The sequence below is a fragment of the Scardinius erythrophthalmus genome (genome assembly GCF_964197995.2).
Source record: "Scardinius erythrophthalmus genome assembly, chromosome: 11".
Lineage (NCBI taxonomy): Eukaryota > Metazoa > Chordata > Actinopteri > Cypriniformes > Leuciscidae > Scardinius > Scardinius erythrophthalmus.
In genome coordinates, this window is record NC_138231.1 from 24567927 (window position 1) to 24583787 (window position 15861).

General features: G+C 37.5%; 1 protein-coding gene across 1 annotated transcript in view; it reads left to right on the forward strand.

Moving 5' to 3' along the window:
• trim67 (tripartite motif containing 67) overlaps nt 1–15861 on the forward strand; it is a gene marked incomplete at both ends in the record, with an annotated part of 51913 nt that overhangs the window by 1306 nt on the left and 34746 nt on the right. The gene's annotated exons all lie outside the window — the stretch shown is intronic.

Below are 15861 nucleotides of genomic sequence, written 5' to 3' on the forward strand. Positions count from 1 at the left end.
CAGGCTTTATTTACTCTCATTTTAAAGCTTGGGAGAGTCAGGATATTTTTTAATATAACATTGATTGTGTTTGGCTCAAAGAAAAAAGTCATATACACATAGGATGGCTTGAGGGTCAGTAAATTATGGGATTATTTTCATTTTTGGGTGAACTATCCGTTATCATTTTTTGAAAAAACGTTTGTGTAATGGAAATTTTCCATGGATGTTAAAGTTTTCTTCATGGAACCATCCATATCAATAAAGAACTTTTATTCTTCAAGAGTGTAAGTGAAAAGATTGTATATTGAACCTTTTCAGGATTCCAAACATGAGATCATATTTTGGCCTAAACCTGTATTTCTAAAAGTGTAGTGTTATTTATATTACCTTGGCATGCAATATGGTGATCATTCATACCAAAGTACCATTGTATTTCCACCTGATACTATCACTATATCATTGTACCACCACAATACTTTTAGGGTTTGCTCTTCCCAAAAAGACAAGACAAAACACTGATCTCATACTTAGTGTAGTTCAATACATATAGCTGTGATTTTATGCGAACAAATGCACGTGCTGCAGGAGATGCTTCACATTTTGGTTTTGACTTCTTAAGCATCTTCCAAAACACTAACACAACCTTCAGTTAGATTCAATCTAAGACACACACACACACACGCACGCACGCACGCACGCACGCACACACACACACGCACACACACACACACACACACACACACACACACACACACACACACACACACACACACACACACAGAGTGTCCACTCTGGGATTCTACTCATGCATGTCTCTCTCAGACTCTCTATGTGTGTGTGTGTGTGTGTGAGTAGGTCAGTGTAAGTGACTTATGCTGTTGTACAGTGTGTGTGTGCGCTTCTGTGATGTGGCAGGAGGAAACTGAGGAAAGCGTATGTGTGAGAATCACAGTGTGTGTGTGCAGTTTTATTGTAGGCGGGGAGGAACTGTGTTAGTGTGTATGAGTCAGTCTAAATTCTACCCTCCCGCTGGGCCTTTTTTTCTTCCTCATGCACTTTAATGGATTCAGATGGAGCCGGAAGAACAGATAATTTGACACATTTTGCATGAAGCTGTCAGATTGATCAATGAAATGAGAGCACACCTTTAGCCCTGAGTTTAGCCTGGATCTCTCTAATCCCCAGGATGGTGCGCTCCGGGGTATTTATCGTTTAAGTGGTGTTTGTGGCATTCTGCTCTCATTACGAACCAAAAATGGGCTGTAAATTATGAGGATGAGACATATATGTTGATTTTAGTGAATAAAACATTAGGTTGGAGATTTAAGTATTGATGTATAATGATTCCCATCCATTATGATATTTCAGAAGAGAGAGATTAAACATAATAACTTGCTGTGCTCGGGACACATACTGAACAAAGAGAGATGTAAAGATACAGATATATACATAGAAATATTCTCTTGTAGGTTGTATAGATGCCTCTTTCAACCTTAGAGTAAAACATAAAACAGGTGATTTTGAGACTGTTTAAAATAAGAAGTAGGCCTAAATGTGAGATACATAGTCACAATTACAATTAATAAAGTCACAATTACAATAAAGAAAGTCACAGTTGTGCAAGATAAAGTGGCATATAATGTGAGATATAATGTTACAAGTACAAACAAAAGTTGCAATTACAAGATATAAAGTCACAATTATGAAAAACAAAGTCACAATTTGGAACCATAATGTCACACTAGGGCTGGGCGATATGGAGCAAAAAATATATCTCGATATATTTTGCTATATCTCGATATACGATATATATCTCGATATCTTTACAGGAAAAATAACCCCCCAAAAACTACTGCAAAAACAAATATGCCAAATACCACAAAGTCTTTTTTTATTGAAGTGCAAATAGGTAGGCAGTTCATGTAGGAACAAAGTGTTTCTGCGACATTAAAAAAAAAAAAAAAAATCCCTGTATACAAAAATAATAATTTAACTAAAATAAAGGAAGAAATAATACATATTGCACTATTTTAAATAAACCTGTATAGAAATATCATTACTAATTTTGGCAAATAAAAAAAAAATGCCATATATCCCCCAAAAACTGCACAACTGTAGAGTAAAACATTAATAAAAAAAAAAGTGATACAAATGCATCTAAAAATTGACATGATTGTTACAAAATCACACTGTCTGGGGCCTCTGGAGAACTCAGAACAACTGCTAGCATAAAGTTTAAAGTCCCCATGAAATCAAAATTGACCCTATTTACTTTTTTAGCGCATATTACTAGTCTTGTGGTGAACAATTAATCCGTGCAAGAAAATATTTAAAAAAAAAAAATTTTTACCATGGTAATCTTTAATCAAAATCTGAAAATGCCCCTCCCCTCTGCATTGGAGGACCTTCTCTGATGACGTAGGTTTGAGGAATTGGTTTGGGCAACGCTTAACCACTCCCCTCAAACCGTTAGTCTGTAATGAGCAGAGATGGAGAGGAGGAGCGCTAGAGTAAAACCCTGCCCTCTGTTCAATATTCCGTTTCACTGGGAAATACGTCACAACACTGGAGAAAAGTCGTTTGCAACTTCCGGTTCACGGGGACTTTAAGGTAAAAATATCTGCCATTAAATTACAGTATCTTACTACTATGCAATTAGATAAACGGTTCATTCATTACATCACTTTACCTCTGTCTTTATCCACCTTTATCCTCTTCTCTTCTTTTTGGCACTGTATCTATAGCAGAATAGGTAACTTAGGCTAATGCTAATTTATAATGTGTCATGTAAATTCAGCCATCCGTCACAATCAGGAAACTTTGACCGTGTCTAGAGCTGGCGCGAGCTGCCAGGCCCGTTTCTACAGGGGAGCATGTTAAGTGTGAGTGTGTTAAGCGCCCTCAAACAAAAGCAATGCGGCGAGAGGCGACGCTACACAAAAAATTACCAACAACAACTGATCGCGCGCGCGCTGTTTCTGACGCACTTCAAGCACTCGCTGGGCGGGGAAAGATTGATGTGCCTGACCGGACTCGGGGGACTTGGTTGAATGAGACAACACGCGAGGGGAGGGGAAACAAAAGCAAGGAGGCGGAGGAGGGCGGGGGCGAGCACAGCACAGAGAAGGCAAAAAGAAGCAAAGTGGCGAAATCAGAATTAATAAACAATATATCGATATATACGATATGTCAAAATCCATATCGAGTTTAAAAAATATCTCGATATATCGGTAAATATCGAGATATCGCCCACCCCTATGTCACACTGTGAAATATAGTTACAATTATGCTGAATAAAGTCACAATTGTGAAACATAAAGGGATATTGTGAGAAACATATTACAATTACAAGAAATAAAATGCATAATTTGGAAAAGTGAAGTCACATTGGGAAATATTAATATTACAATTACAAGAAATAAAGGCACAATCTAGAGATATGTCACAAGTTTGCTAAATAAAGTCACAATTGTGAAAATAATGAGACATTGTAGTGGATATAATATACTTTTTTTTACTGTGGAATATTTGGAATATTGCCATGTCTGAATATTTGCCACATCGTATTTTTTTATTTTTTACTTGTCTTCACCTGTCACCACTTCAATTTGTCTACAGTGTATTGATTAGATATTGACTTATTTATTTCCCTGTGCAATGTATTTGTGTTGTGTTGCTCTGGAACTCTGCTGATGTCTGTACACACACTCTTATAGTAGATTACTATTAGCTGACCCTTAACCCCTGAACCCTGACCTCTTCCCTAAACACTAGCCATCACCCTGACCCTGACCGAGAGAGAGACATCTGTCCCCTAAATAGTGTTGAGAGTCAGGAGTATTCAGAAATCTTCATGTCGCTCTATATGTGTGCTGCAAGCAGATGGCTTTATATATGTGTGTGTGTGAGTGTAAATATACGGGGAGGCCGGGGCTAGTTGTCACACTTTTGTACACCCCTGAGTACTAAAAATCCTAGACACCTTGAAGTCTTGGCTAAAAAGCTGCTGTTGCACACAAAGAGACAAAAAGGTCACATGATGACCTTACACTAAAGAACAACAACATAAATTACTGTAATTTATTTGTTTTTCACAAATTATATTTATGCTTTGGGTTTAAACCTTAGGCCTACATTTTGATGTAATATTAATCGAAATTATTTCTTTTCCCACAGACACATTTTTTTATGAAGACCATAAACCATGCTTACTATATTTTCTTTAGACATAAGCCAAATTGTTACTTTCTAGGTAAATACTTTTAATTTTATTTCACCATAAACAAAAGCTAGCTATACTATTAAAGTAGAATTTTAATTTGAGATAAAACTAAAATGTTGTTGTAAGTCATTGTTTATTTTAGTTAATTTACTATAGATAATTACTTACTATAACATAAATGTGGTCTTTTGCATCATATTTTCAGTTATGTAGTAAATAAATAAATAAAATCCAACAATTAATTCTACTGTCATTCATAAATGAATGAATAAATAAATACATAAAAAAATAAAAATAACAAAAGTAAACACACACAGATACAGAATATATATATATATATATATATATATATATATATATATATGTAGTCTCTTGTCTGTGGAAATACCAATGGACGTCACTAAAATAAAGTATAAACGAAGTAAAAATGACACACACCGACACGTAATGCAGGAATGCCGTCTCTTTCCGCACATATTCATAAAGCCAATGTGTGGGCATAGCTGTGACCTCCTCCTCCACACATACATTTATGACACGCAAGGATGGTTTTGCCTCACACACACACACACACACACACACACACACACACACACACACACAGCAGATCGAATGTAGGTTAGATGTTTCAGACTGAAATATGCAGTACCATTCCTCCATATGCCATCACTGTGTGTGTGTGTGTGTGTGTGTGTGTGTGTGTGTGTGTGTGTGTGTGTGTGTGTGTGTGTGTGTGTGTGTGTGTGTGTGTGTGTGTGTGTGTGTGTGTGTGTGTGTGTGTGTGTGTGTGTGTGTGTGTGTGTGTGTGTGTAAGGAGTCTTTTTCACGTTTTTTCCTGCCGGCTATCTGTGACCAAGGAAACAGCTCAGTAAACTCAGGCCACTGACTCAATCTTACAAACCAGACTTTCAGCAAATAAGACAACACAGTGAGGCTGTAACGTTTCTTAAAAGAAAATTAAACTATCAAATAAAGATTTTTTTTTTTTGTAGAAATCATACAAAATCACAGAATTAGCAGTATACATTTATCTCTTGCTGGCTTTTCCTGTCTTTTTTATGAATAGATGCACATCAAAAGAGTAAAAAAAAAAAAAAAAAATCAGCTTTTCTTTATACTGCTAAAAAAAAAAAAAAAAAAAAAAGACAGGAAAAGCCAGCAAGTGAGAAATATATATATCTTGATGGCTTTTCCTGTCTTTTTTATGAATAGATGCACATCAAAAGAGTCAATTTATATATATATATATATATATATATATATATATATATATATAGAGAGAGAGAGAGAGAGAGAGAGAGAGAGAGAGAGAGAGAGAGAGAGAGAGAGAGAGAGAGAGAGAGAAAGAGAGACTGACAGAGAGAGAACGAGAGAGAGCTCCACACACCCTCCTACAAACATGACCCGTCCTGTTCAACGCCTTAGTACAGAATCCTGTAATCTAGTGAGTTTCCATGGTTACACATGAATATTACGGTAGTGTTTCATTTTCCCTCACAACTGGGAAAAGAACCATCAGTGACTGTGGTTTTTTCAAACTTGCTGAACAGACAACCTCTCACCTCTCCTTTTGCTTCATAAACGCAGAATGAATTTCACTTTGTAAACAAAAAAATGTCCAGGTCACATTTAATCTCAAAATCAGAACACACACACACACACACACACACACACACACACACACACACACACACACACACACACACACACACACACACACACACACACACACACACACATATGCATTCACATTGTGCTCAAAATTCTCACCACTGTAATGTATTAACATATATTTCCTTTTTGTATTTATTCTAAATGGTAGTAAAACATTACCACAATTCATTTTTAACAATATAAATAAACATGAATTAAAACCGTTCAAGACTATCAGTGTAAACTATAAATACTTTTTAATTTATAATTTAAATAATATATAATTACTGTTAGCACTACAATAAAAAATTGTCATGAAAAAAACGTAAAAAAACAAACAAACCTTTTTACTCAACATTCTTTTTTTCTTTTAATTTTGGGGTGAAATATTATATGTTCCTGAAAGGTTAATAAGGCATTACATTTCAGCCTGTTCCTTACACAGCTATTATAAGGAATATAGAGCATGAGTCTCATAGACGTCTTTCATAGATTTTGACAAACCTGGTTATTATGAACTATGCAATATGCTTATAAAAATAATATTTTTTTGTGCCATGAAAAACATGGCTTGGAACAACGTGAGGATGAGTAAATGGTAGCATTTTAATTGCTAGTTCTACTTAATCTGTACATCTATTTTCATGCTTACTTCTTTAAATATATTAGAGTGATGAGAATAAACAAACCTCAGGGCTTCCCTTACTGTTTTTAGCATATTACACACATTCCCGATTCCCTCTGACTGCAGTTAATGTCCAGCATCATGAGGAAAAAAAGTGGGAAAAATTGCTAAAGAATCGACATGCGCGTGGAACCTTCATTTCAATGTTTAGAGCAAGATTTGCTCCACATTTCTTAGGATGATTAGCCTACAATGTTCTGTCAATTTTTCATTTAAAAAAAATGATGATGCCAATGACTTTCTCTCTTTCCACTTCAAACATCAAAGCAGGGAGATAAATGGAAGAGAGCGGCAGAGAGAGGGATAGTGTCATCAGTAGGGAGATTTGTGTGAGCCGGGTGGGTCATATGGGTGATTGGTTCTGCTGACCTCCAGATGTACAGCATTAATCACTCAGTGGCCCGCAGAGACAGAGACAAAGACAGAGACAGAGACTCCAGAGCCTAATGAGCTTGCTCACGCTGCAAAAATCATTTTCTCAATCAGTCATTTTCTCCCGTTTTCCATTTAAAAATATCAAAAGATTCTTAAAACAAGATACATTTACTTGAAGAATTAAAAATGGTGTAAGATATTAAAATATTTTTTTCAGAGAATATGTCTTGATTTAATTATTTTCCTATTTAAATCCTAATATCTTACTTTATTTTTCTTCTGAAGTAAATCAATCTTGTTTTAAGATGTTCAAGCCTCGTTGTCGGTCCAAATCCGTGTGCATGTCCGATTGAAATCCGAGCAGATTTTGCAAGCGTGAACGGCAACATTCGAGCAACATTCATTATGTGGTTTGTATAAAAGCTTGTATCCGCCACAGAATAAAACATAAAAAAGGTAATTGCAATTCTGACTTTCTAACTTGCAATTTCGGATTTGTTTATCTCGCAATTCTGACTTTATAACTCGCAATTGCAAGTTTATATCTTGCAATTCCAAATTTATATCTTGCAATTCTGACTTATTTTCTCGCAATTGCGAGTTTATATCTCGTAATTCTGACTTTATAACTCCAAATTGTGAGTTTATATCACGCAATTCTGACTTTTCTCGCAATTGTAAATTTATATCTCGCATTTCTGACTTTCTAACTTGCAATTTCGGATTTGTTTATCTCGCAATTCTGACTTTATAACTCACAATTGCGAGTTTATATCTTGCAATTTTGACTTTTCTCGCAATTGCAAATTTATATCTCGTAATTCTGACTTTTCTCGCAATTGCAAATTTAAATCTCGTAATTCGGACTTTATAACTTGTTTATGAAAAAAAAATATTTCTGGAAATCAGTTTCAGTCTGACTGATCTGATCAGATTTCACGTGGTTTATGTGACTTTCTCACGCCACGTAAATGTTGCATGAAACATGCTGAATAGAAGTGCTGCTGAAAGAAGTGTCGGACGATAAATAAAGTGCTTTGCACCATGCTAACACCAAACTCCTCTGTCCTCTATAGTTTTGTATGTGCATGAGGATTACTAATTTGCAACTATTTTACGTTTTTGACAAATTGGTGGTAAATTTGTATGATCACTGAAGGTTAAAATTTGGTCACTGTAATGAAGTTCAAGCTCAGGTAAGAAGGAGGTGGAAACCAGCGAACATTCAATGTAAAGTTTCATGATAAAATAAACAACAAAAGTAAGAAGCAGCCCCTCCCGGACGACTGCCGCATATAAACACAACATAAAATGTCCCAGGCCTTCACAGACGTCATTCACAGTTGTCACTGCTCCTTTTATCCTTGTGGAGCTCCTCCGTGGGACTCGAGACCGGTGTGTGGCACAGATGACGCGCTTATTAAAGGGATAGTTCACCCAAAAATGAAAATTCTGTCATCATTTGCTCACCCTCAAGTTGTTCTAAACCCGTATGATTTTTTTTTTCTTCTGCTGAACACAAAAGTGGATATTTTGAAGAATGTTGATAATCAAACATTTGATGGACACCATTGACTTCCATAGTATTTTTGTTTGCATACTATGGAAAGTCAATGAGGACCAGAAACTGTCTGGTTACAAACATTCTTCGAAATATCTTCTTTTGTGTTCAGCTGAAGAAAAAACCTCATATGGGTTTAGAACAACTTGAGGGTGAGCAAATGATGACAGAAAATTAATTTCCCTTTAACATTAGCTCCACTACGGCTCTCGGCCCGCTCTGCCTCATGAGTCAAATCCAGTCGTTTTAACAAGAATCCAAGCAATCAGGAATTTTGTATGAGAGCGAAAGATTTCCCTATGCACATTTCGCAACAGGTTCAGTTGGTCACATGAATTACCCGTGCTGACCAACAGAAAGGGCCTTGATTTGAACGTCACTTCTGTGTGAGTTGTACTTCATACATCACTACTGACAACAGACACTTGAAAGTTTTTGCCAACAAAATTGCACAAAATGTAATACAAATCAAATATTAAATATGAAAATGCCAACTCATCAAATATTTTAATTTTTTCATGAGATTTGGTTGTCCAAAGCTGTCATTTTAGGGTTGCCCATTATCCTGTATAATATGGAATCCATATTAAATTCACATGACATAATTTAACAAATATCTTAGCATCTAACATCCAAACAACTGAAGACCGCTCAATATTTATTGCATTCTAATCAGTTTAGCATGTACAGTAAGTATCAGTCTCAGAAAGGACAGATTGCAATGGAAAACAAAGATGGACGTGAAAGAATCAAACCTTTTGTGTGAGTTGTATCAGAGCCCTGACAAACAGACTCTACATTTGACAGCAGGGGAGGGATCAAGGAGGATCAAGCTAGCATCAGCTGACTTATATTTGTTTGCTTTGTACAAGTCAGTTTCTAATTCATTTCATTGGTGCACATTTGTTTCACTATATTTCTTACTAAGCTAATTACAATATCTAAACCACAAAGTTGAATTCCCAGACAACAACATAGTGTCAGCCCAGATCTGGCCCACATCTGGTACACATGGATTCCACACGGCCCAGATTCTGGACTGACACTATGTTGTTGTCTGGGTTGTTAGTCTGTCCAAATCTTCAAATATTTATGTACAGTCAATATCTCATTATTTGCGTTGGTGTGACGTTTTAAATGTGTTTATTTTTAAAAACCAAGGCATTGAAGTTGTATGCCAGTGAGACAAAGTCAAAGTGATTGCATCTCAAGTGCATTTAGCACTTACTTCTGTCAAGTAGTGATTGTCCTTTTTATAGCTTCGCACACATAGCTGCAGGCGTACACTGACTTTGCATCACATTTCTTTTTTGTTTGCAGTTGGGTCAATAGTTTTACTGAAATCTCAAATAATATAAGCTAATGGAGAACGTCCCTCCCGGTAAAAGTATGTGACCCAATTTCTGGGTGTCTATATCAGTTAGGATGCTGCCTTAAAAAAGGTCTCAGCCTATCAAGAGGTACCTCACTACATTTTGGAACAGAGTCAGAAAGGGAGGTAGTTTTGGATGTGTGTATGGTGAAAACGACCCTCTCTTTAGTGCGTACTCCCCGAGGACTCACTATCAAGGTCACTACTACATCAGCACAGATTTGTATCGTCTTCTATCACTCACTCACTCACTCACTCACTCACTCACTCACTCACTCACTCACTCACTCACTCACTCACTCACTCACTCACTCACTCACTCACTCACTCACTCACTCACTCACTCACTCACTCACTCACTCACTCACTCACACACACACACACACACACACACACACACACACACACACACACACACGTTAAACAAACAGCCAGCCTCAGTCCAGCAAACATGCTGATAAGCTAAGTGCCCAATTGCCTTGTCAGAAAAATCAACCAGCAAGTTATTGAAATGTCCCTGTGATGTCACAGACACGCACGCATGCACGCACACACGCACGCGCACACACACACACACACACACACACACACACACACACACACACACACACACACACACACACACACACACACACACAAAGTGCTCATCTTCCACTGTCTATAAATTTAATTTAATTCATGTCTCATCAGCTCTTCATCCCGTTGCTCTGCTGAAGTAGATAATGGGATAATAGCGCTCCACTTTTCCATGTCATTTCATATTAGCAAAGCCTTTTTCTCCGAGCTCTCCACATTATCACAGAATCGCTGTTTCAATGTATTAATGCAGTGTTTTTCTATTTCTACATTTGCACATACATTTTCTTTTAGCAGACACCTTTTATCCCAAAGTGTATTGTCCAGCTTTTCATTGAGATTGTGAGATTGATACGGTGACCCCTAAAATATATTTGTACACCTACACCACATTTCAAAATGAATGTCACTAAGTTAGATAACAAAATATTAAAACCAATTATTGGCATTCACAAACAGAATTTTAAATCAAAACATTTCACAAAAATGAGTTTGGATTTTAAATATTGTATGTACAGTACCTTTTAAATATTGTATATACAGTTTGGGGTCAGTGCATTTCTTTGGTCAAAAAGACTGTGTAATATTGTGAAATATTATTACAATTTAAAATAACTGTTTTCAATTCTAATATATTTTAAAATGTAATTTATTCCTGTAATGCAAAGCTGAATTTTCAGCATTATTACCCCAGTCTTCAGTGTCACATGATCCTTCAGGAATCATTATAATATGCTGATGCTTTTATTATTATTATCAATATTGAAATCAGAGCTGATTATTTTTTGGGATTTTTTTTTAATGAATATAAAGTTCAATAGAAAAGCATTTACTTGAAATAGAAAACTTTTGTAAGATTATAAATGTTTTTACTTTAAATTTTCAGCAATTTTACACGTCCTTGCTGAATAAAAGTAATTTCTTTCATCCGTGTAACTCTGACCACATGACCTTTGCGCTGACTGTGGTCAATAAACTACAACTTTATCTGTGACATTTTGCACTTTAAAGTCTGTTAACACTATTTTAACAAAGCAAGGGAAGAAAATCAGGCCCATTTCTTTGTTTGATTCTTTGGCTGAAATTAGTTTGAGTAGTGTGAAGGAGAGGCAGATTGTGCAGGGTCTATGGACACAAAAGCAGGGGTGAGACAGTGACCCCTATGCATCATTGACCCCAGCAGTGTCCGGGTGTCTTCTTCTCGAACACAGGCACACCTACTGGGAGAAGTGGGCCATGAGAGGGGTATCTGTCAGGGTCTTGTTAGCAGGCTTGGACAGCTTTCCCTGGCAGATGGCACATTAATAGAGCGAGGAGATACGTCTGTGTGTGCTGCTTGAGTTTGTTTATGTGTGTGTGTTTCTTTCGTGATTTAAGACCCAGTGATCGAAGAAGGCCAGGGAAGGCCCAGAGGAAGGAGCAGGTGGGAAGGAAATGTGTGTGTGTATGTATGGACTGGTGCCAGGGTCTTTTCCACTGACTTGAGTGATCATTAATCAAGCCAGAGTCCCATTCTTGGATGATTTTCACCCTCTATTGTGTGCATTATGAAAGCATTGTTTAAAAACAATGTTTGAATCAATTTTCTTGCATACAATAGACATTTTCTAAAGTTTAGAAATTATCATTTGAAATTCAACAGATTTGTTTCGGATTGTTTCGGAAATTCTCATCAAATTAACTTTTAAAACAGATGTAGTAATTTATACTGTAGAACTGTGTGTAAATCCTGAGTTGAGGGGTCCTGAGCTGCAGTACCTCATTGGTCCTTGCTGAAGCTCAAACTTGCAGCGTAATACAAGAACGAACCTCATTGGTCCTTGCTGAAGCTCAAACGTGCTGCGTAACACAGGAATGAACCTCATTGGTTCTTGCTGAAGCTCAAACGTTCTGCGTAACACGAGAACGAACTTCATTGGTCCTTGCTGAAGCTCAAACTTGCAGCGTAACATGAGAACGTACCTCATTGGTCCTTGCTGAAGCTCAAACGTTCTGCGTAACATGAGAACGAACCTCATTGGTTCTTGCTGAAGCTCAAACGTTCTGCGTAACACGAGAACGAACCTCATTGGTTCTTGCTGAAGCTCAAACTTGCAGCGTAACACGAGAATGAACCTCATTGGTCCTTGCGGAAGCTCAAACTTGCTGCGTAACACGAGAACGAATCTCATTGGTCCTTGCTGAAGCTCAAACTTGCAGCATAACACGAGAACGATCCTCATTGGTCCTTGCGGAAGCTCAAACTTGCTGCGTAACATGAGAACAAACCTCATTGGTCCTTGCGGAAGCTCAAACGCGCTGCGTAACACGAGAACGAACCTCATTGGTCCTTGCTGAAGCTCAAACGTGCTGCGTAACACGAGAACGAACCTCATTGGTCCTTGCGGAAGCTCAAACTTGCTGCGTAACACGAGAACGAACCTCATTGGTCCTTGCGGAAGCTCAAACTTGCTGCGTAACACGAGAACGAACCTGAGCGACCAGTTCACTTATAGTGCGGCGTTTTGCGTGGCGTCCCCACTTCGTGTAGCTACGCAATACGAAGTGACCGTTCGAAAGGGAACTACTCAGTTACTATCGTAACCTCAGTTCCCTGAGAGTAGGGAACGAGTATTGCGTAGCCGGCCGCACTATAGTAACCTGGCAAGTTGTCGCTTCAGTCGTTGCTGCTAAAACAGCGTTTTTCGGGGACTAAGCTAAGCCGCGGCCCCTTGGCGGGCTCTGACGTGTGCGCCAATGAACTAGCATTACGCCATTACACGTCAGAGCCCGCCAAGGGGGCGCCCACGCCATTGGATGTGCAGTTGCCGCAGCACAGCCAATGAGTGAGAGAGACACTCACTGTGCAGCTGCAAAATGCGTTTTACATTATAGGCTTCAGTAAATCGAGGAAAAGGAGTTTCCCCTATTCCCGCAACATCTGTATCCACGTAAAAATGCATTGAAACTTTAATTAAACTAGAGATATTTCAATTGGGTGATTATAATATAATGTTTTGTGAGGTCTTTTTCATTTTTGTGATTATTTTGCGGTTGAATTAGGAATTATGCAGGATCGCAAAAAAATGCGAGATTTTGTTGATTTTGCATTGTATTCAGCAATCGCGGAATCGCGAAAAACTGGAGGGATTGATTGTAACTATGTCACTTTCAAATAAGGTGTAACCAAAAAAAGAAATTCTAAACACTTTGAAAGTCATTTTAGAGGCAACATAAATACAATATAATAATTGCCCTTTATTTAATATTAAAATGCCCCTATTATGTTTTTTTCAGATTTTACCTTTCATGTAATGTCATATAGCTATTTGCAAATGTAAAAGGTGTGCAAAGTTTCGAAGATTGAAGTGCACAACTGTAACGGTCACCAGCTGGAGTGCCCTTGAGAGCCACCAGAGGGCACTCCACACCAGACTCTCACGTTCACTCACAGACTACATCTCCCATCATTCTCTGCCTGGACTCATCAGCACTCATTATCACATTCACCTGTATCTCATTATCTTGTTTAGTTCACCCCATATAAGCCTGGTTCACCCCTTCACTCACTGCAAAGTTTTGTTTAGTGTCACAATGCAACTCTGAGGGTTTTCTTGGTTTTCTTGGTTTTCTTGGTTTTCTTGGTTTTCTTGGTTTTCTTGCCTGTTCCTTGGATTACTCTCTTGCCTCTGACCCCTGTCTGTCTTTTTTTGTTTTTGTTTTGTTTTGTTTTGTTTGGACTGTCTACCTGTGTTTTGACCCATTGCCTGTTTATTGGATTACGTGTCTGGATTGCCCCTTAATAAAGCTGCAATTTGATCTCACCTTCGAGTCTCGGAGCAGTTACGTGACAACAACGTCTTACTTCCTTCACCATTCCTTCAGAATGTTTTTTTTTTCGTCTCGCGGTCTACCCCAAAGCAACAAATAAAATAAAATTCCTTATCAAAATTTATAAGGAAAGACAAGTATTTTGTTTAGGCTTGGCTTGTAGGGAATTCCAAACCTGCGTATATTCTAACGCACATAACTATAGAACCCATTCTAAATGCTCATGTGAACGCCATCAGCGTTTCTCACAGGTTCGCGTTTAAAGTCTGTGTAGAGAGAATGGTGTCGTCTTAGCGGCCCCTAATCTAATAACAAATGATCATTGCGACGGAACCAAATCAATTAAAACTAACTTTAGATGGAAATAACTTAACTCTGCTGTAAAGCCGAAACAATCTCTGTTACCTTAAATTATACGCTTATCTCTGTAAAGCTGCTTTGAGACAATCTACATTGTTAAAAGCGCTATATAAATGAAGATGACTTGACTTGACCATTCTATGTAGGTTTGTAATCAATTTGCCTAATGCCAGCCTATGGTCTTCATTGGCAAACGTCTACTTTGACCCTAAAAGGTGCATACATATTTTTGACTATATTAAAATACCATAATATGTTATAGGAAATAAGCTTGTTTCTCTGAAAAACAATGCTACAGCCAGTTATTTTACTTTGAAATGCGTGTTTCCGTGTTGGGATGTCTGTTTTTATTTTGGTCTGTGCGATCCCACCCGCTGCCACTTTACCAATAGTATTTCTTATAAAAACAATGTACACAGTGTACATCCCAACCAACACAAAGCTGCACATACAGTGGTCTACATACAAAACAACAGAAGAATTGAATGTATACAGTTACAGTAAAAAAAAAAAAAAAAATCCCAATGTTGGCATCCATTGCTCCATTGAAGAGCTGCCCTGTTGCCCTTTTATGCTAAAGCTCTGATTAGTGATTGTAAAACTGTGTGACGGGTGTTTGCCCATGTGATGAGTCAGTGTGCATATTTGAATGGCAGTGTGTTCCTTGTGAAAACAAGAGATTTTCTGCATGAAAATTGTGCCAAAAGCAGAGAATTGTGTGTAGTGTTTTGAAAAAAGTGTGTTTTAGAACTGCAATCTGAGTGTAAAGCAGGAATTGTGCTTGTAGTTTAGCAGAATTGGTTCAGGGGGTTGGTGAATGAGTTACATGTTGTGGTCATTGTGTCTCAAGTACCAGTATTTGTGTGTAAACAATTGAGAAAAACTGTAAATATATTTGTTACCGTGTATTTGTGTGTTCTGAGTATAAAAACAATATTCTCAAATATTTTACAACACACTTATGTATGTACTGTCTGTAGTAAGTGTAACACTGAATAAAAAAAAGGCCTAAGTCATTATGATGAATGGAGAAGTGTTTTCCATTCATCATAGTGTTTTACATTGAGCACATCAGTGTTCAACTGGTTCTTATAAATGTCTATTCATGGTTTGTGTGTGTCATTTGAAAACAAAATACCATTTTGAGAAGAAATAACATTGTTTTGAATGTAAAGTTTCATTTTGCAGGATAATTGAGGGGTTTTGCCCATTGTGTGTGTGTTTTTTGATTTGTGTGTAGAGTTCTGAGAATATGAGGCATGCTT